The sequence below is a fragment of the Helicoverpa zea genome, chromosome 15 (genome assembly GCF_022581195.2).
Source record: "Helicoverpa zea isolate HzStark_Cry1AcR chromosome 15, ilHelZeax1.1, whole genome shotgun sequence".
Taxonomy (NCBI): domain Eukaryota; kingdom Metazoa; phylum Arthropoda; class Insecta; order Lepidoptera; family Noctuidae; genus Helicoverpa; species Helicoverpa zea.
In genome coordinates this window covers 877,132-901,219 of record NC_061466.1, presented here as the reverse complement: position 1 = coordinate 901,219, position 24,088 = coordinate 877,132, and the positions used below count along the sequence as shown (strand labels likewise).

Here is a 24,088-nt window from a genome sequence, read left to right as displayed (position 1 = left end):
ACTCGCCATTCAACTCGCTTCAAAAGAAAGCGAATGTTCAATTTTGACCAATCACAAGACTGCAGAATATTCTGGAACCTCTTGCAAAGTTCATTCACCCCAAGCCCTCAGGGTATCTACAAACTGACTATTACTGCTCTTCAATTTATGATTACCAAAATCCTTCGCGACCATAACGTGTGAGACCGCCTTGCAAATACAGAAAAAAGGACTTTGCAAAAACAAAAATAAACCTTAAGGTGGAGTATCAAAATCCAATGTAGAATAAAAGGAAGCAGAATTCGGAATACCGGCGAGTGATAAAGGATCCCAAAATGACGAATTTGAAGGCACAGGGCCAAAGGATAATGCATCTAATGATAATGGAATTAAAGAAGACATCGGATAAGGAGTGTCGAATCACCAAAAATCCTGATATCTCAATCGGTATCGATTATTCTCGCAGAATTTATGAGCATGTAACTACCAAGATCGGTGTTTGTTAAACTTTTAACTGCGTTAGGGTTTGTTCGTTTTGCGAAGGTAAATACATCTCCGCACGTCCGGGCTATCGATCAGAGTTGTTTTATTGCTTTTGTTTCAGATTTGGATGGGCCTCCATTATTTCAGTGCTTGCAATCTTTTTGTATATTTAGGGTTTGATTTTGACGTCTGATTTTGATGTATTATTATTTTCTTTTGTTTTTTTTTTAAGTTCTTTCAAAATTTGATGTTATTAATTTTCAATATTTTAAAAATAAAACACTGCATAGGTACTTTAATTTTAGTTTAAGATATCAAAAGAGACGACAGGGTTTTCTGCAGGCTCTTATTCATGTAGATAAATAGAAGGTCCATTGAGCAGACGTAAACGGGGTAATATTATGACGTTTCCTGCATTCAAGCCGAAGTTCGTAACTTAGTAACATCGCAATAAGGTGTGTTAGACAATTTTATTACTCATTTGGCTCAAAGCTCACAATATTTATGTAACCAGTGGTAACATTTAGCATATAATTAAATTCATCAAGTTCGTTATTAACGATGCAATAAATATAAACAAGTTCATTATTTATACTATCTTGTGTATCCGCCGCGCCTGCGCAATGAACATTGTTTAATGTTTTGCAATTAAAGTTTTGCTGGAATACCTCGTAATTGTTTTCGTCTAATCAGAATCACTTTATTTTATTTTATTTTATTCATCATGGGACAATAAACAGCTACAATATAAATGTTACAAAAATAATTACTTATAATTAAACAATATTGCAGCCAACTACATTATCCACATATTAGCAAAGATATGGTAATAATGGGTGCCGCTAGAAAGGCAATACAATAAAATTAAAGTAGAATTAAAATTAACAGTACAATAAATATGAGAAAAGAAAAAATAAATATCATGCAAGTAACAATTAATAAATTAATATAGCATGTTGCTTTAATTTATAACAACAACAACAGCTTAAAGTAACAAAATGAGTGATTAACACAGATATTAAATTAAATGAGTATCATCATTTAGGTAGCATTTTAGTGCTTAAAGCAGCAATATGCCTTAAGCTCATCTAGTTGGATTAGAGCGTGTTTGAAATGTTGATATTAACAAAACAAAAACACTGCAGCTAAGAATTCTCTGTCCAAAAATATAAATGAGAAGCTTAACCTATTACATAAACCGTTACCGTTTTTTGTTCTAAAACACAATTTCACGTTATAGTATTACCTAATTCCGCTGAGCAAATCCGTGGGAAGCAGATATTCGGCCGACAATATTATCAGTAGGGAAACATTTAATAGTGACCCCTGCAGTCTTATAGCTGTTGGATACTTTAGTCTTCCGTTAGAAGATGTTAAATTAGATTTCCCGCACTATGAACTCGATAAAATAGATGAGATTAAAATTGTGAAATTAGAACAGGTAGCTGATATTTTGATTGAGGTATGTAAACAAAGTCATTAGTTTGCCTTGATGCAACGAAGTAAACATGTACGTCCAAATCTAATTTTGATAACGGATCATCATCATCTCAGCCATAGGACGTCCACTGCTGAACATAGATCTCCCCCTTAGGTCTCCACAGATACCTGTTGGAGGCAACCTGCATCCAGCGTTTCATTTAACATTTCAGCGAACTATCATTTAATCGCACCCATCGTAGTAGGATAGTTCAATCTAAGCATTAATATAACCTGCCTCCTGCAATTAGCTTCGACACTTGATGATATGTTAGGTTCAAAGATCATAAGCTATTCATACACATATGGAAAGTCTTGGCAGAATTATTGGATGGATCAGACTTTAGCAAACTCATCCAATTCATACGTATAGTTGAGAAATAGAAAAGGGGAGGTTAAATATAGATCGAATTAATACACATATCTACAACGTGCTTGTAGATTATGTTTTTATTTCACGTTTTTGGTTTCACTGTCATCTCTATCACCTGTTATCTCATTACTCATATTTTTGTTGTCTTCTCCATTCAGTATTTCGGTCATATGTTTATTAGCTATAAATCATTGATTAATGTATACCACACAGACAGCCGAATTTATAACATAACTGTTCAAGAACAATAAAATAGTAAACGAATTAAGTCAGAAACTTTACATACACATTACATTTGAATATATGCTTAGTTGTAGGTGTGTAACGACAAAATGATTCTAATAAATATAGCAACTAAATTGGAGTGAGTAAGAATGGACATGTAGGTAAATATATGGTTGTAGAGATAATAGGCTATTTGTAATTTTTTAAAGGTTTTAGACTAATAAAATTGTGATAGAAATAAAATATGTATTTGTAATGAGCAATAGGATCTTATTCAGCATTTATCAGCCTCAACATAACCATAACTATCTTGTAGTGTGAAATCAATAAATTGCTGTTTTCCATTTGTAAAATATATAGCAAATGATATTTAAAATAATGCAAAGTGAAATGTTTGTATGTGCATATATTAACAGCGGCTTATCATAGAGATGACCCGATGTTATCTCAAATCTGATTGCGACCGGTCTTCTAGATTCATTAGTGTTTTCGTTATTAGTATTTTTTTGAGGTTCAGTGTCATCAGAAGCGACAACACCTATGAAAATGCTTGTATTTTTTCAGGATACCTTTATATTATAAATGCTAAAAGTAAGTCTGTCTATACAATTACGCTAATTAGATAAATGACTGATTAATTTGAAATGAAATGTGCCTGACTATAGCTGGTATACTATGGACGGGCGTATCCAATTTATTATCTGGGTACTGGGCAGGAAGAGGAAGAGGAAGACCACAGCACGTATGTGACTCCAGGGGTAGGAGGTAGTAGCCACAAGCGCATTAGAGTATTGCCTACTTTGATGCAAACATCTGAACAGCTTGTCGTTGGTGACCATTTATGTCATAGAAAATGTAATCGTTTCTATACAAGATCCACTATGGCCAACAAAATTACATCAACATGGAATATGTATCTACATCTATACAAATATTTCGAAGTCGGTTACTACACGCTGCAAATCACTGTGTTAATCTTCCAGCCGTGGTTTACGACTCGTGTATGTATAGGTTTATTTACCTCAGATACAACTGCATTACTATTAATTTCTTCTCAGTCGTTAGCTTCAACTGTACTAGTACACTAACATTGCTAAAATTCTTTTTATCTCACGTCTACAGTCTAGTCAAGCGAAAATCATTAACTAGGTTAAATATGTAGACACCCAATAAAATCATCTGTCTAGCCTAGTTGGGTTGGGTTTCTAGTCTCACTAGTTGCAAATTTTTTTGCTCTGCTAAAACATAATTTTCTTGGCAAGTCTCATAAATTGTCTACACTTTAACAAATAGCGCATTTATAATTTTGACAGCGGAGTGTGAAAAACTTTTAGCATTGAAAATGGGCGTTCATTCATAACTCTCTCCTTCACGACAATTTGCCATAATTTTCTAGAACAATACTTCAATCCTAAGACTCTTAGCTCTAATTGGTTCAACTGGTTAAAAAGATATAAGTAGAAGTTTATTGCCTAGACTAGCCTAGAGAGAATCTCTGTCACCGGCACCCCACCCACTACATCTTGTATGGCGCCAAGCGTGGTCATTATGAATGAACGGACCAACTGATAAACTTTATTACATATTCAAATTGATTAAACAGGATCCACACGGCGGTATTTTCCTATACAATACAATAATTAACTTATTTATATGGACCTATTTATGTCATGACATTTCTGATAAGTATTATTTTTATATTAATTAATGGAGATTTAATGAATAAAACTCTGGTTTTGTAGGTCAATTTAGGGGCGGATGAGATAAATCTTTGATTGGAAATAGCACAGGTTTTCTAATCGTTATAAGTAAAACCAATGATGGTAATTTTATAGGCAAAGCTACTGTGGGTTATAAATGTAATAGTCAAGGTTTGAAAGCTGCTAGGAAGAGTCTTAACATTACAACTTTCAGTTAATCTAGTTACTTATAACTTTTGCTCATAAGTTCATCTTCTCGAAATGAATGTCAGAGATTCCAAATATTTTATGTGTACATATTTTTGTTTGAGTTACGACAGTATACGCCATTTTTTACAACCGTTCTAATAGGTAATAATCCGAGAAAAGAAAAGAATTTTAATGTTACAAACTCTAACAATAACAAGAGCTTTGAATCCAAAAATAAAGTCATTTAGAAGTTATCAATGTCTATCAAAGACCATCAGACGAAATTAGACGGAGACAAATGACGCTCTAACGATCCTTTGACACAATTCTTTCAACTCTTTATTTCTAGCCAATCAATTTTCAACCTTGTATTCATCTCCTTAAGATCGTATAATTTAGCTGTATTTTAGAATGTCAATCTCTATTGAGATTTCCCAAAAATGTTACTCGGAACACTTTATTGAAGTGTGGTTAATATAGGATTGAGAAGAGAATGTTTTTCGAATGTATTTGTATGGTGACCACGATATAAACAAATCTCTTGGGACTCTTGCTGCTTAGAATAGAATTTTATTCTTCAATGATTACTTAAAGCACTTTATTTTAAATGTTAAGGTTGTCTGTAACTGTAGTACAAGAATCATTTAGGCAAGATTCATAGGAAACTTTTATGGGAAACATGTTTTGCTATTTCAAGTTATTAGTGGTTAATATATTTATAGTAAAGAGAAGACAGGTCTTGAAAAACTTTAAACAAGATTAGACAAATCACCAAAAAAACATGATCTGTGAGCTTACGAGCAAGATACGAAAACACAACAGATAAGACTGGACCTACATAGTCAGTGAGTCAGTGTCAATTGTTTTTAAATACATTCCTTCGATGTGACCTTTCATATTATTAAACTAAGCAGTGTCTATTCGCCCATTAATAAGATTGTCACCCTGTTCCTCAGTCAATCGCGACACCAGTAAATTAGCGACTGTGGGAGCATAACGAGACAGACTCTAGCCAATTATCTCACCGGCTTGACTTTATTCACTAGACATTAGTCAGTGATCGACTGCTCGAGAATTCGTGGTAGGAAGTCTTTAGTTTTAACTGCAATCACTAAACTATTAAAGGCTACAGGTTTATCTATTTCATTATTTTCTTCTTCGTTATTGTTTACAGCTGTATTGTTTGCTTCTGAGTCATTATTAGTAATTTTAAATAAGTAATTTTAAGTAAGCAAGTAATTTTTGTTAGGAAAATTATGATTCATTGTAAAAATTGGGTTCTGACACAGACATCACGTTTCAATCTATAGATAGAAAATATGTTTAAACTATAGTTGGTAAACAAGTTTTAACTGTAAACCAACAGTTTTGAAGATTAACAAGAAGGAAAGTACCTACTAGATTCGTTTTTGAAACGTTATTTAGAAAATCTGATTAGCACATACAAATTGTATTTCACATCTATATAAAACTATAGGATTTCAAAGATGAAATACTTTGACATCTGTCTACGACAAGTCGTCACGCTAAAAAACAACGTCTGCCAAATCTGTCATCCTTCTGAATTCTAAAAAAAACACTGATTTTTTTCAAATAATATCTGCCATAACTTCTGCTATCACTCGTATATCACCAGAATTGCCCATGATCAAAGACACGCGTTTGTCATTGTGCTTGCCAGGGGACGCCTTAGGTGATTAACCGAAATAAACATCATATCAATGTAGTCTACAGAAGAAAATAGAACACTTAACTCGTCTGGCAGCCGGCTCAAAAAATATACGAGGTAATTCTTTCGAAAATGTTATCAACGTCTGGCTTAACCGGTGTCAAATCCTTTCATGTAACATGATGTATTAATTATTTATGATGTAAAAAACAGAAAATAAAATAAATGTTTGGATCAAAACAGCTTTTATTGTTCAAAACATATTTAATTTTTCTTTTAATTTATGAAGAGCAATTTTCCTGTTCTAACGACGTCTGTCTCGTCTTTAGAACTCTATAGTTTTAGATTTGGTGGTTATAGAACATAATTTGAATGCACTCACGTACTTAACAACCATGACCTTTATTTCTAACATTTGTTTATACATAAAAAAACTTATCTTATTGAGATTGATGAAGCCTTGTCAGAGCACGGATTTGCCCCAGGAAAGTTGACTGATGCATTACATACAGAGTCGAGAGTAAAGGTTAGAAAAAAGGTCAAAGCTAATACATTTCAATCTCATGGTGATATTTATGATGTTGAAGCTACCATGTTACAGATACTAAATGTCTCTTTTGCATTGAGACTTTAAGATCAATGAGTTTGGTTTTTTAGATTTGATTCCCAGCTCGAGCAATAGTAAATATTTTATTGTACCATAAGTTAAGCCATACAATGCACCATGCACGTTAAACTGTAGGTCCCGGCTGTCATTGAACATCCTTGGCAGTCGTTACGGGTAGTCAGAAGCCAGTAAGTCTGACACCAGTCTAACCAAGGGGTATCGGGTTGCCCGGGTAACTGGGTTGAGGAGGTCAGATAGGCAGTCGCTTCTTGTAAAGCACTGGTACTCAGCTGAATCCGGTTAGACTGGAAGCCGACCCCAACATGATTGGGAAAAAGGCTCGGAGGATGATGAAGTTCAGCAAAGTCAAAGTCAAAGTCAAATCATTTATTTCATTTAGGCCTTTACAAGCACTTATGAACGTCAAAATTATAACTAAGTTTGATTCTAGTTGCCCATTCCAAAAGTAGCTTCCTATGGAGAAGAACGGGCAAGAAACTCCATGGTTACTCTTTTTAAAAATAATATAGTATTACAATTTGTATGTATTGATACATACAGTAAAAGCATGCGAAGATCATGTAGAATCGCAAAGACAAATGAGGATAAAGTGACAATTAAAATGCTACATGGTGTTCACATTTACAAATTGGTTTATATTTTGGTACAAAGTTACAAACAAATAATCAAAAGATGAATACAATTTTATTTGCTGGTGTAATTTTAATTTGTTAATTAATTAGATATTGTCAGTATGTCCTATGGAGCAGGACCAGCATGTTTCCAAGCATTTTTATCTTGAATGTAATCTTCTAATTTATAATATGCTTGCTTACAAAGTGTGGCTTTTATATGAGTTTTAAACCGCATGTCATTTAGTTCCAGAATGTTGTCTGGTATTTTATTATAACATTTGACACAAGCCATACTATGTTACGTCATTTATTGGTTTTCCAGCCTCCATAAGCATTTATTAATTAATAGTCATAAACTAATTATCAAACGCACTTGTATAATGATAAACTCTAACTAGGAAAGAAAAGCTTTCCAAAGGTTACAGAGGTTGTTAGGCAGACGATTAAATGTAAAATTTGAGACCTGCCACAAGCGAGATATACATTTGAATTGCTAAAACATTACAGGAATAACCAGAAAGAAAAGTCGGATAACTGAGATGAAGATGATTCTACATATAATGGATGCCATATTTAAAGACGTGATATTGAAAGTAAAATTGTTGAGATTTTTGCAAGCTTTGATTGTAAACTATAAACACATACCTATCCTGTCCTTCATTTCAGCTTCGATTTAATCTGAAAAAGAAAACAACATTAATGAGTATAGACAATCCAACAATTTAAATACTATATAAATGTAATATTTTTTTCTGCTCTGTATAACCAGTATAACATAAAAGCTACTTTTTTCCGCAGTGCGGAAAGCAGTTCTGTTAGGATGTATATAATATGTACCTATATAATAACGTGTATGTATATTCAAATCGAAGGAAAACGCAAAATAGGTAGAAACTAAACAAATAGACAATATATTAATGTTCAAGCTAAAGTATGTACAGTTCGTTATCTTAAAGTGGCAGTTCTATCTGCTTTATGTAAGTAAGCGTGTCATAAGTCTTTAATATCCATGTATTGGGATACTCGCTTGCCGGCTCTTTGGCGCCTCTTAGGTCTACTAAACTTTATTATTTTATTGTCATGTAATTACCTCTACTTAGTTATTAGCTAAGTTATCTTCAAGGCTTACATTAGTAGGGAAGGTCTCTTAACATTGGCTATTTTATTTGATTCTGTTATATTAGACTTATTTCTCTTCTCTCTTAATCTTATTCAAATTATTTGAATCCTTCTGTTTGAAAATGAAAAGCTTGGTAAAATGAGTACGGTAATTAAATGTGGAAAGCAGGCAATATTAGAAATTAATTCTACCGTAAACTACCACGGAAACTTGCTTCACTTATATAGTTCGGCCGTTCAGAGAATGCGTTCCTGACACATCGCGATTGAACTGACGACGTAACTTTGTAATGGCGTTGCAGTTACGATAAAAATTTTTTGCTGATTGTTTACCGTTTTAACAATTGATGAAATAAATTTAAAACAACATTATTATATCAATAATCAATGAATGTTATAATTTTGGTCCAAACTGAGTGTCAAATAACTTGGTAAACAATATTTTTCTAAATCTATACTGCGCAATTACAAGGTTATGTCAGCGCTTTATATTTGTAGTGCTGTGCTAAAAATAACAGGCAAGTATCGTAATCAGTTCTTTTACAGTTATACTTATATTATAAAATAAAAGATTTGTTTTTCTTTTTTAAAATTTGAAAATAATGGACTATAAGATAACTTTTATGAATTTAATACAGCTAATTTCAGCTAATTATTAAAAGCTTATATTAGTATCTTAAGGTAACAAACTGCGTAAGTTAAAACTTCAATACCAATCTGTGTTTAATAATCTTAGCAAATTCGGATTTGTCTCACATAGCTTAATCTCATAGACACCAATAAGTAAGTAGTATAATATGTGCGCAGTCCTGTTTACTATATTATGTCTATGGTTTTTATTTGATTATCCGGCTTATGTTTAATGGACTTGTAGCGACATGAAACGCATACAACCTTTTCGACTCGCAACCTTCAATAGTCATGAAGAAAAATACAATGAAGTTCAAATGTCAAATTCAAAATTTTAAATTTTCAAAATCAGATTTTCGTTGTCGCAGGCGTACACATATAAATAGGGCGCCGCCCGTATAAATAAATTAGTCGACATAAATTCTTCGTGCGTAACTCATCTCCTTAAGACTGTTTCTGCTTTTCAAACTGACATCGGCGCTAAATAGGACTTCGATTGTGTTTTTTATTGCGTTCTTTTTACTTTTGGTGCATAATAATGCCTAAACGTGGACAAACATTGAAAAGTGGAGCCCGTGAGTTAATCATCAAGCTGCAAGATTACTTTGAGCGGGAGCGGCAAAATTGCGGACCCCTGATACCTGTCGAACAAGTACAAGAACGCGTCTCTCAGGCGCTTGGAGTTAGCAAACGAACGATAACAAATATTAATAAAGAAAAGTTCGGCTCGACTGGCATGGAAGATAATATTTTACGTACTCCGAAGAAGAAACGTAGAACTAAACCCGTGACAGATATTGACACCTTTGACGCCGATGCAATCAGAAATCATATATATGGTTACTATTCCAGAAATGAATATCTCAACAGGAAGAAGCTTTTGGCATCCTTAAGAGAAGCTGGACTGTTTAGGGGGGGTAAAACTGCTTTAACCAAAATCTTAAAAGATATAGGTTTTTCGTATAAAAAAACAGACAAAAGAAAAATTTTATTAGAACGATACGACGTAATTTTAAAAAGGATAAGTTTTTTGAGGGAAGCAAAAAAAATTGATAACTGGGATAATGTCGTGTTCATTGACGAGACATGGCTAAACGCCAATCACACGGTTTCCCGTTCCTGGACGGATGATACACAAGCGTCAACGTCAAAAGTACCAATGGGTAAGGGGGCCCGTCTGATAATATGCCACGCAGGTTCTGCAAAATACGGCTTTGTGGAGAACGCGTTACTGGCATTTCAATCAAAAACCACAAATGACTACCACGAGGAAATGAATGCCACTACATTTAAAGAGTGGTTCCAGAACGTGCTTTTGCCCAGCCTAGCAGAGCCTTCTGTAATATTCATGGATAATGCCTCCTATCACTCGGTTCAAATACAGAAACCCCCTACCCAAGCTAATAAAAAAGAAGAAATGGTGGCTTGGTTACAAGCAAAAGGCATTGACGCAAATATGCAGATGCTAAAAGCAGAGCTAATTAAATTAGTTAAAGAAAATAAAGCGGCAAATGTGCGATACGAAATCGATGAACTGGCTCTGGAGTACGGTCATCGCGTTCTAAGAATTCCACCGTATCATTGCCAATATAACGCGATCGAGCTAATCTGGGCTCAAATAAAAGGTTACGCCGCCCGCCACAATACTTCCCCGCCATTCAGCACGAAAAAGATGATGACCCTATTAAAAGAAGCCTGCGGGGAAGTCACAAGAGATGACTGGGCAAGGGTTGTTGAGAAGACTAAAAACCTGATTTTGGAACATTTTGACCGAGATATCAGGATTGATTCTGTTATTGATAATAATATAATTATACATGTAGGGGAAGATGATGATGAAGACACCACCTCCTCAAGCGAATCGGAGTCTGATTAATATTCTGTACGCACATTCAATTCAATGTACTTACTTTATTGCATAGAAATTGTAACTTTGTAACAAAGAATAAATAAAACAATTTTATTATATGAATATTACCTTTTTTTGGTTTCCACTTAAATAACTATAGTTCGGCCATTCAGAGAATGCGTTCCTGACACGTCGCGATTGAACTGACGACGTAACTTTGCAATGGCGTTGCAGTTACGATAAAAATATTTTTGCTGGTTGTTTACCGTTTTAACAATTGAGGAGCATTAAAACAACATTATTATATCAATAATCAATGAATGTAGTTACGTCGTCAGTTCAATCGCGACGTGTCAGGAACGCATTCTCTGAATGGCCGATCTATAAAATAAAAATTTAAATGATTCCGCCAATTTAAAACGAAAATAATCTTAAAATAATTTGGCGGTTCATTTTGGAGGAACGGTAACGAACTCAGTGTTATGTTGTGCCCATCACTAGTCGTGACTAACTGACAGGTGTCAGGAACGCATTCTCTGAACGGCCGAACATAGATTTAATTATGTTTACTCATTACTTGCTTATTAAGTTTTTTATTGGTGTAATTATTTACACCTTCCTCTGCAAGACTGCTAATACTAAGAATTAAAGAACAGGGCTGTAACGTGGCTTAGTATTCCAAATAATATAAACTAAGGTGCAATTTTCTCAGCGGTAAACATAGTCAAATTCCTGAAGTTAATGGTGTCGTAAAATTCGTATTATCCGAACAATTTGCGACTCAGGCGCCATCAGACATACCCGACACGGACAAATCACGTCATAAACGTCGACACCCATGAACATGACGGTCAAAGTTCTAAGTATTACGCTAAAGGAACACTTAAGATCATGACTGCTAATGATGGATCAGTCAACTGTCACATAACTTACAAAGAAGCCATCATTACTAATAAAGAAATCGACAAAGTCAAGATAGACGATGACAATATTACAACACCAGGATGTGAAAATGACATATAAAACACTTCAGATTTATATAAAGCCCTTTGACTCACCGCGGCTAGTGACAACAAAAAAATCAACAATCGACTTTAATGTTCAATAAATAACAGGAGGCAACAATCAAATAAATCTATTAAAAATAAAAAATAAGGCATTCGGCACACGTTCGGACAAGCAAATAAAGCGTCGCGGCGGCTAGACGGGCGTGGTATTATCGCAATATGTATGCGACTGATCGCGTCGATTGCCGTGTCAATATTGGACCACCGCAAGTCGGCACGCTTCGCTCAATAACTCAGTTTGCAGATGATCTAAATACCGTTTCGCTGTGTTTAGTTTGTTAATGTGGGAAATTAGGAAGTCTTGAAAATATTTGTTCTAGTCCTCTGTAATCTTTCACTTTTATGATTTGCGTATTTTTCTGATTTCATCTTCTATGTACATTAAAACTTTCACTGTTTTGCTGTCTACTACTATTCCTTTAGCATTGTCAGTCATACTTACATTATATTTGTCGCCATCTAATAATTCCAATATGAAGTCTAGTCTCCTTTGCAAAATATTTGATAGTTATTGCGCACTAAACTGTTCCTAACAACGGATTAAAGTCCACTAAGTAAAGATGTAGAAGGATGCCATTTAAAAGAAAATTATAGACATTGTATTAACCATAAAATAAATTATATTAACATCAAATACGTATAAACTGATAGTCTTGGATAACTTATGCTTTAATAAACGGGAATTTAATATTATCTTATATTCAAGTTGGTCGTTGCCCAAGGTTTTGTACTAAAAACTGCGCATGATCACTGGCATGTACCTAATGCTGCTAGTTATTAAAAAGTCCAAAAATCATCGTAGACATTCTAAATCTGAACCATTTTATCAATCCTTCAAGAAAACAATTGAAACACATAAGTAGCCTAGACTAAACTCTTTACGTTAAAATGCTAATGTACTAGAGCTTACTAAAACAATGAAATAAATACAAACTAACGATGTCTACGAACATACTGGCGATGCCAATAAACATAGGATATCGGTTAGGGACACGACTAACGCATTAGTCTAAGATGAAGCAATTATGTTAGATTGTTAAGATAAGCCAAACGAGCTTGTTAGATCCCCTTCAAATCGAAGGTCTTATGGAACATACAATAATGAAACGGTAGGTTGGTAGAAGTAAAAAGCGCCTGATGCCTGTGAAACTGCTGTTTTAGCTTATATCTAGTCTTGCTGAAATAATTAAAATCATAGTAAATATATGGTGTTTAATTCTGTAATTATTCAATAAATAATAAGCTCTAACTCAATACAAAGATTGAAAGATCTTCAAAACCGAACCAGAAAGCCGGTTGAGGTAACGTTAGCTACTGCTAGAAGCCTTCTCTGTTTACAAAGTGGCTTTGACTATCGTAAACGTAACACGTAGTTATGAAAAATATTATCCCTTTTCAAATAAGCAACTTTATCTCCTACATAGGTAGGTAAACACTCTAGAGAGAGTACGCAATGGAAATAAAGCACATTTCAAAACATTGGCGACAAAGTGTTTCGTCTGTCGTCTGAGCTATAGCCTATTGGGACACCTTCACGTTACACTGATTGCCTATTTATCAGCAGTACTTCATAAGAAACAGCATTGAATTACATCCGCGTATCATTTGTGTCATTGCGTGTCATAAAGATCATTCGATTATAACCATTTAGTCGGCGATGAGCGCTCGTTGCATGCAACGCCTCGCGGAGCTAGTGGCGCCAACTTTGTGAAATTACCAACTTAATTTCATCACCCATTCATCGCACACCAATAAAATTTGAATCTTAAAACAATCACCATATCATTCAATTTTGTAAGTTCCATAGTTTGGTGAGTGCAAAGTTATGCTTGGTAAAATTTACGCGAGTTGACTCCGTGTTGGATCGGCACAAAGTGTTGGCTCATTTCAAAGCGACCAGTCATACAAATTGCACATTAAACTACGATTTAAACCGTGCCTTTCCTTTAACAATTCGTCATTCCGTCTCGTGTGCTTTACAACGGGATGGCGCGAATTGAACTCAGTTTTGCAAATTGTTTTCGTACGTGTATCGAGAGTTGATCAATCGATTTGAATCGATTCCTTATTGGTATCGATGCACGTCTTTGATGTGCTAGAGCTGCAACATTGATTTCTTATTCGATAAATTATAAAGTGAAAACTTTGTAGGTTTTTGATGCAGTTAAAGCGTGCGATGAATTTGCTGCTTGATGAATGATTGCACGTAGTCCATATCAATATGAAATGCAACATTATAGATAAGATAATTACGGTTTTGGAAACTTCTCACTCACACACGTATGAATAAATACATAACCAGTCAATCATAGTGAATATAGGTAAGTTCACACAAAAAGTCGCGAAGGCTGCATGTGATTTATAGCGAGAGCTCTCCGTGACAAGATGAGACATAACTTACTGCTTTAACGACTGCAGTCTGAGGATTGACAAGTCTTTACGTCATTAGCAACCTTACCTAGGTACTTAAGGTTTCTCAAATTGCTGGGTGTCATTTTTGTTTTCTTTTTCTTCTTCTATAGGTACTAGAGCAACGTTCTTTTCTAAAATTTTCTTTGAAGTTAGTTATTTGTTGTGCAGCAGTGTTTTTTCATCCATTTAAGTTTTGACTACCATAATTCTGCTCTTAGTCAACTTCAGTCAGTCAAAACTTCTCGCTGAGAAAATCTTACAGAAAAGTTAAATGCACTAACTAGTTAACACAGGTGACTTAGTACCCCAAAATGTGTCGTTCACCGTATTCTTACCATAATTTACAAAGCAAAAGCAAGATTTTGTCTCCAATATGCTAATTCTACGACCTACTTCAAATCAGTACCGATATATATAATTCCGTTTTACTATCGATATTTTGGGATTATCCTTCTTGATACTTTAATACCAACTTTTATTTACACTCGAGGAAACGCATCATTTTAAACAACCATTCTTAAGTCCTGTGTCATAAGAACGAAAGTCGCTTTCGCAAATATATTCGCAGCTGCAAATGTGCTTTGGTTTTTGATATACTGTCAACGGTGCGTGAAGTAAAGGTGTGTTTATATAAATATTTTATGGCTCCCGTTGATCGATTTAGTATCGAGATTATTGAAGCCTCTATTTATATCTGTTTTGACAAATAAGTGAGAATCGATAAACAAAATATATGTCGTCTGAAGCGTTCAATATTTTGACGAAATATATCTAAGCTATTTGGAAAAATAAAAATAATAAATGATTGAAATGGGATTAATGAAATAAAACCACAATATCTGACAACAAAAACCTTGACTAAAAAATATATGTCTTTCAATGCGAAAACAAATCTTTCCAAATAAGTTCTTGAGACATTATAATGTAGGTAATTTTCAAAAAACCATAAACCGTCGAGACAACAAAATAGCATCAACTTTCTTAATATTATTTTAGCCTAACATTCGAAAGTTCCTGTAAACCAATTTTCTTTGATCATGTCATAATACTTGGTCTTCAACTAACACATCCAACTTCTGCAGCTTTTCGCCGATCATTCACCGGTGAGTGAATGATTCATTGAAAATAGATCGAAGACCGATGAAGGTTTTCGTTTTATGTTCAGATTTAGATGCTCAACTGTGGGTGGCGAGCGTATACTTAGTGCTTGAAGCTAAGTTAAAACTACAATGGTTAATTAGGGAGTTTACAGAATTAAAATAAGTTATGCAGAGCATTTGATACTGAAAATTTTAGAGCTAAGGGTAGAATTTATTTTTTTAGGGGACAGTATTTTCAATTAAAATGTGGTTTTGACTTATCTCGTATTATAATCCTTCGTATCCTGAGATTTATGAACATTTAAAGTGTATTTTAAGTTGTTGTCTCAGTTCTGATAATATGTCTACATGCTGTTCACAACTATCATAAAAAACCGTTTAAAAAATAAGATCAAATAAATCTCGCGAAATGTTTTAAAAGTAGCAACATTAATCATATACTAAAACAACACAATAAAGCAACTACTAAAAACTTTAAGTGTCTGACAAATAAAAAAATAAATAATTCAATAACATCTTCATAAAACATAATAAACATTAAACGAAAATCGCATAAAAATGATTTATAAATCGCTCGGCGACTTAAAAGTATCTTTATTAACACTATTTATACACTTGCAGGAGTATCTATCATAAATAATGTTAAAAAAACTATTAGAATACGTAAATTTTACGAGTGCTTTGTAATATTCCGAGGCATAAGGATCAAAAGAAATAATTCATATCGTTGTAAAGTCTAGTCTACACTGAGGAACTCCGGGATCCGGGATTAGGAGCCTTGAGGGCAACTCGTAAACCGGGATATAAGTTGGCCGTGTATGAGGAATCTGATATTTGTTTATCCTTTTATTGCCGTTTGTGGCTATTAAAGGATCATTCGAATGGATGGGTATTTTAGTATCATCTGTGCGCGATTCGGTTGATCTTTGCAATATTTTTATAGCTCCAATGTTGGCTGTAGAAACAGATAAAGAAATATCAATAAAACTCACAATTTATTCCGGATTATTATTTTACTACCATAATGTAGTCTCGCATTGGTATATAGGTACTGCACAACCGTTGATTATCACTGCGGAATTTTTACAAATAATTTTGTATGTTGTTCCACCTTACTTTGGGATTACACGGGATTAAGTTAGGCCTGGTTAATCAATGTTGTACACCTGGCCTTTAACTTCATCCATTTCATTTGTTTGCATAAAATTATTTACAACACGACCCCTTTCGTTTCATGTTGGTTTTGCAATAGATATCCACTGAAATTTCATTCATGGAAGTGAAATGTATACGCGATGTGGCAAAAAAGATTTATTCTGTTTAGTTTACACATCATACTGAACTGATTTATAAGTTTGTATCTCAATTCCGATGAAAGATGTGTTCGTGTTTCTTTTTGCGCAATGAAAATGGATTAGCATCGTTATTTTGTAAGAAATACTTCGAGATATTAGTTATTTGAACACAATCTTACTCGATGGCTATACTTGATCGCTTTTATTCATTTTCATAATGAACTTTGTTTTGCTTTGCTATGTGGTATTGCTAGAGATTTTTTCCAAGTTTCCATTTCCAAAATATCTCTTTCAATTCACAGTTACGACCACCCGATATTCCTAAACAATGGACACCAAGCAAGTGCTAATTTTTATACGATAGAAATTCAGAAATCCATTATGTAAGAAAAATGTTCATATTTACATGACAAACAGTACATTATCACTAGAACAAATACGTAGGCACCGAATCATGCCTTACTCGGGTTCGATTTGATTAAGAGATTTAACACAGTCAATACTCACTAGTAAATTTCATAACACTGACTTCATTGATAATGCAAACGATAATAAACTTTATGCCATTGAGATAAAAGCGAATGCTGATGAAGATGAAGAAGTAAGAGGCGAGGTGCGAATAGAAATGTTTCACAATGTTTAGGAAAAGGGAGTGATGGTGAGTGAGGAGCGATTAATTAGTAAGTTCTTTAAGTAGCAATTAAAACTTAAGGTGATTGGATGCCATCTGGTATTTGGGACCTGAGAACTGATGTTGAGTTGTGATAAGTTAACTGTAAACGGGAAATTATTTGGAGTAGCTTACTCTATAATGTCACTAATAACTACTGATAAGTAAATAATGTTGATTTTTCACCTTTGCGAAAAGTGTTTTTTTTTTTTCATAACAGATAGTCATTTTGCGAAGGAATGTAAGTTATTATTACTAACAGCAGGAACACTGATTATGATGAAAGATTTCTTAAAACTTTGAAAAACTTGAATCGTAATTTTAAGAATATTGATGTCAAATCTTTCAGCCAGTCAAAGTTAATTATTGCTGTATAGCAAATCACAAATAACAGAAAAAAAACACTTCTGATAGAGTAGTACTACATGAAAACAATATGTGATGATCTGTTAGCGAGGCCTACCATTTAGTAAACACGTCTTTCAGTTAAGCCATTAAGGAGCGAGCGGAACTGACAAATACCAAACAAAGGTTGAACAAGATACTGCAGATGATTGAAATAGACATACGTTTCTCTTTGTATAACCAGCCTTTAAAGGAGAATATAACAGTGATGATAACACTTTGATACACTTCAAAACCTTTGAGCCAGCCTATAAACCTAGATTCGAAGGTGCTTAGAATTTCTACCAAGTTCATGCTTTTGTAGTTGTACAATAGGTGGTTATACAATTTAAGATCGCCATGAATGGAGACTGAAGTGTCATAAAAGATAATCTGCAATTCCCAGAAAACGATCCGATGAATTACGAGTTACGATTAAAATTAATCGCTTTGCTAAAGGCAAAACTTTCGTCAATTGGTAAAACCTCTGTAACAGCGCTTCTACGATTTGCTGTTTGGCGAATTCTGATGAAAAACTATCAATACGGTTGTTTTGCAAGTTAGATTACATTAAATCCTTAAATTATAACTTTCTTACTTGATATTTGGTTTACATTCAAATTCCTATTTATGCCTTCATGTTGACCTTTCACACATAAAATAGTGTCAAGTATTCAATTTGCATATCGCAAGTTTACAACCAGTCCACTAGCATTTTCAAAAAATCTCAAAATAGTGAAACCATGATTTGTTACACTAATAGGATCAATGTCAATGAGTCACCAACATCCAAATCTATTACGAAATCCGTAAGTATTTTATGGTCACCATCACATATAAACAAACTGTACTTCAAGATCTTAATACTAAACATTTGCATTTCTTTAATCTCTACTTTGAATATTTGGGACAAAAATGTTACTACTAAAGACAGATTTATTTTTACTTGTATCAATAAAATTAATTTTATTAATTTTGGTGGCTTTGATATTGCCAAAATCAAAGTTAATAGCTAGATTAAAAATGGTGAGAATTTTATAAGGCAGTCTGCCTTCATTTTCGTTCTCGACTTTATTGGTATACGTGAGGTAATGTAATGTTGGAGCACGTCCTATGTCTTCCTAGTTTGACTGTTTGAAATATCTCAGTATGAATTATGTTTATAGTAAACCAAAATCAGATTCTGTATATGGACTATAACTACAAGTTATTACAGTAGCCCTCTATTTTTAGTCAGAATTTCATGAATTTATTACCTATAATAAATATCTTGATCAAAACAATGTCCAATGCAATCCACGTACAGCATTTGCTTGATATTTATTTAATAACATGTGTTTGCTATTATGATCGCATCCGGCAGTGGCTGTCAATGATTTATTGATTTCGTAATCTGTTTATGTTTTGAATTCACACTGCAACAGGGAAACGAGCTTCCGTGCCTAACGATCTGTCAGTAAGGAACGCGGCAACATGACTGGAGGATTATTCTTCAATGAGAACTATTGTTACAACTTTATCAGGGACCATCTTGTGGATATTGCAATTATCTTTATGCATTCTATTGTCTGTAACTTCATCTATAACAAAATCAATTATTATCTGCTCATTAAATGGTATAACATTCAAAGCAACGATTCGTTCCTGATTACGTCCTGACTTATCTAGAGCTATGTTATTGTGATCTAAAGCTTAGACGAATAAAATTCCCATCGATAAATCTCAAGCAGACCAAGCTCCAGAATGACCCACAATCGTATCGCACAAACTTCCTCGGAATGACAGGCCGACACACTGTTTTCCATCGTACCCAAATCGGCACGGTAATAAATGATAGAAATAATTTATTACATCATTGGGATAAGATTTATATTAACGCTAGACCACCAACAAACACATAAACATTAATTACATGTGTCGTGGCTAGATTTATAGCTGCGTTCTCCTTCTTAGAAACAATATGTACCACAATAGATTTGGTATTACCGAATGCGTATCATGTATTTAGGGATGCGCGGTCATTAATTTGTTGTACTAGATTGTCGATCAGTTGGCAAGAAGTCGCTGCAATTTTAGCACAATTACTGCTAATAATGATGTCATTTTCATAAATTAGCCAAAATTGATTTATTCAAAAAATTCAACATGAACTTGGACCAGCAGTAAATAAACTAAAATACAATATCTCAGCTAGTATAGAAGAGCCTATTTCAGTTACAGACTCTGCACCAGTACTAAGAAAGTAGACAAAAAAAACTAAAACAAACCCGAAGTTTACACCAAACACGGTAGTCAACGTGTGGTCAACAGTCACAACACCAACGACACAAACTTCAATAAACATCATATTATACGGCTAAACTAAACCCGCCAGCTTGTCAAAGATGCGGAAACACTTAATCTAAGACCTAGGCTAAAGCAATAAACTAAATTGACGTAGAAGATGCAATTTCACTCAGAATAGCAATGATAAATGAAGCTGTACTAGTCAATAGTGAATTCATAGCGATTATAATAGTAATAGAGATGTTTGATCGTGTGAAAATAGTGGTCTTTAAAGTAGTTAATTATATAATTATTATGTCATTTGCTAGTTTATGAGTTAGGTTGTAAACGTGAACAATGCTTGTCATAACGAGTGAGTGCAGGCGATAAATCTCTGCTATGATGATAAATATTTTATGGACGGTAAAGTCGGAAACGATTTGTTTTACGAAAGTTATGTATGGGATTCTGCTTTGTTAGCACGATGAAAATAAAGGTTACCAGTTTTACGAACCTTGCGATACCCAATCAGAGTAATTAACAGAATTCAATTATTATAAAATATTTAGTTTAAATCAACTATACCAGTAAACAGTCAATTACGAATTCCAGCAATTTTTTTTAAACTCAGCCATCAAATACATTCTTGAAACAAAAGCTAATAAAGCATTTTACATACCAGCATTCTCTGAACACTTAACCATATTCACAATTGTCTTCCTCTTAAACTTCTCTCACGATAAACTGCATTCCTTCGATATAATTATTGGCAGACGCGATGACACCAATCCTTTAGCAGAAACTATTACATGAACAACAATCATAAAACCAACAATGCTATTTGATATAACGTTACCTTAACTGTTCTCCACATTGTATAAATTGATTTTCATGCAAATAAATCAATGACCTTTAAGTTTATATTATAAAGTACTTCCAAGAATGTCGAATGGGGGATGTTTTGAGAAGTAATGACATTTCTGTGTAATTTTCTCGTGGAATGCATTGTTCGGAATTCCTGAAACTCTTAAATATCTTGAATGGAATGCTATTGCCGTTTGTTTTCAGTAAAGCAAATAGTCTTTTTGCTTATTCACACAAGAATATTGAAAACTTTTTGGATGTAGAAATTCATTTCACATAAGGATCACTAGAAGAAGCAACTCCTAAACACAAAATTAATCAAGTTAGTAATCCAGTAGGTCCCATTCATACTCAAGTAACAAAGCCAACACAAGAAGTATCTGATAACGCTAGAATTAAACCAACACAGTGCATAAATGGACCAGATCAGTGTTTCTCAATATGAAAACAAACAGCCTAAATAAGCACACGGATTGAACATGTCCAAAATAGAGCGGCTTTAAACGTCTTGTAAATACATGTCGGTGGATCGGCCCTGATTGAAATATGGATGCAATGCGCCTGCGCGGTATTTGAGGAAAGATTGATTCTGGGAAGAGATGGGATGTAGAGGAGTTTATGCCTATTTTGGATAGTCTTCTATGTGGTTCAATCTGCTTCTGGTTACATTTTACCCCTTTCAAACAGTTCAAAATTCAAAGCATCCGCTTCATCATGCTTAACTGGGTTTTGCTCATAGATGATGCAACAAATGACAGTAAACTAAAACAAACCATTATTTATTCAGTATATTATAATTATGTTTTCTTTAAACCAATGTTCAAAGACAACCATTATTACGCCATCATAATGCCTTGTTCTAGTGACAAGTCTGTGCCATATAATCTTTGGCCAAAGAAAGACTTTCAATGAACAGCCACGAGTTTGTGTTACCGCTGCCGTATTTATTCATTTACCTAATTTTGTAGTAAACTAAATAGTAGTCTTTACACGTGTTTTTGGTTACGTAGCTTCTACTGGTTCTATGAATCTTTTCGTATCATCAAGCTCATTATGATGAGCTACTTTATCCTGTATATTGTCATACATATTTATTATGTCACTTATGTATCACTTATAAGGAAAGATGAGAAATCTGTCTTTATGTAATCCACTTTTAATGCATACATATTCCTGCTTTGCCTTACAGTATGCAGTAGCAGGATAATCAAAAAGCTGAAAGTTCAATACACAAGTGCTTCTATTTATGAAAGCAAATAAGTAACAGTCTACAATGTAGGTATCCTTTCAAAAAGACCTAGGTACGCCACACAACATGATCCATTGTTACCACGTGGACACCGCACCCGCATCGCCGGGTACAGTTTTATTGCAGAAAGCCGACCACATTTCATACTTCTAGCTTACTCGAGTAAATACCATTTGGATATCACTCCAGTAGAACAATTTCTACACTGATTGATATTCACTTTCGAAGGTCATTTTAAATGTGTTATGTACTGTTACTGTTACAGCCTTTTTATCGTCCCACTGCTGGGCACAGGCCTCCTCTCACATGGAGAAGGATTGAGCATTAATCACCACGCTTGCTCAATGCGGGTTGGTGATTACAGACTTTATAGTCCAGGTTTCCTCAAGATGTTTTTCCTTCACCTTTATATCAGCCATTGGTGTCTAAGATATACTTAGAAAGTACATACAAACTTAGAAAAGTTGCATTGGTACTTGCCTGACCTGGAATCGAACCCACGCCTTCATACTCGAGAGGTTGGTTCTTTACCCACTAGGCCACCACGACTTTTTTTAAATGTGTTATAGCAAAATTTAAATAACTTGCAATACATTACGAATATAAAACAGAAAAAGCAATCACCGATCCCTTCATGAACAGCAATGAAAGTGCTACAATAATTTCAATCGATACAGTTTCCGTATTAGCACCTCATAAATTCTATTAAATCGATATTCGATGCTCGGTATTATTTTTATTGCTTAGGTTTAGCTTTGAGATCATAAAGCGATTGTTATTATCCGACTGCGTCGAGAGGGTAATGTTTTCATTTTATAGGTAGCATTTACTTTCATTGATTTGTATGTGAATGTTTTCATTTCGTGTAATGGAGTTTTATTTGCGGAAGTAACGAGTGAGGTCGAGGGCAAAGCCAGTAGGTTTAATGTAAATGTATTGTAAGCTAGAAATTCGGATTGAGCTTTAGCGTTTTGTGTTGACTTTAATGATGTTATTGTTATGGTTTACCTGGGAGAAAGGTATTTGTTTGTGTATTTGTAAAATTAAGTATGGTTTTATGATTTACTCAGCTATTAGACTATATCTACCTAATCCGGAGAAAAGAGAGCTGGATTTTATGAAGTGAAAAACTGACTGAAAGTAATCGAATTTATGAAGGAGGTACATAATGTACGGTTATATTATTATGCTCATTCAAGATCGTGACAATATCGCATCGGCTTAGGAAATACAGTTTAAATTGGCACTTATTAACAAATTCTTTGGATACCTACTTTCAAACGGAGCGCAGAATCAGAAGTATTGGCAATAGTTACCAATTATGGTCCTCATAAATATAACAAAAGCGACTGCTACCAATTACAGTCAACAATGTCACCACACGGAATCGAACATGTTTGGTTTGTACAGAACCCAGGCTGACAACCTTTAATGTTTCCAACGAACATGATTTATTGGACACTTTGATTATTGGGATTAAAATCAGTGTTTGTAATTGTTGGTATTAAGATTTTGACCCGGATGGAATGAGAATACTAAAGATTGTAGGTAGAGAAGCCTAGACCTACTGATGGAAATGAAAAAGAATACAGAAACGAAAATGACTGAAAAAAAATATAATGACGGTGATAATATTAATTCGATTCTGGTGATAATGACGCTAAGGTTGCTTTGGATATTTCGAAACAAAGTCTGAAATTGTTAAGTTAGATCAAAACTTATCTCTATATACCTCTAGGAATCGCAATTGTGACGTGATTATATCAAACATTTACTTAAATATAATTGTTTGCATTGAAGAATTCTGCTACTAATTAGCTAAACTTAGGACTCAATAAACAAATT

At 34.0% G+C, this 24,088-nt stretch overlaps 1 protein-coding gene across 3 annotated transcripts in view; it reads right to left on the bottom strand.

Moving 5' to 3' along the window:
• LOC124636819 overlaps positions 1-24,088 on the bottom strand; it is a 190,644-nt gene that overhangs the window by 131,792 nt on the left and 34,764 nt on the right. For 2 of the 3 annotated variants that reach the window (XM_047172991.1, XM_047172993.1), the window contains exon 2: positions 7,985-8,017. The gene's annotated coding sequence lies outside the window, so the exon portion shown is untranslated. Of the gene's footprint in view, positions 1-7,984; positions 8,018-11,995; positions 12,093-24,088 lie in introns of those variants that run through there. The other variant, XM_047172992.1, reaches the window with a different exon arrangement.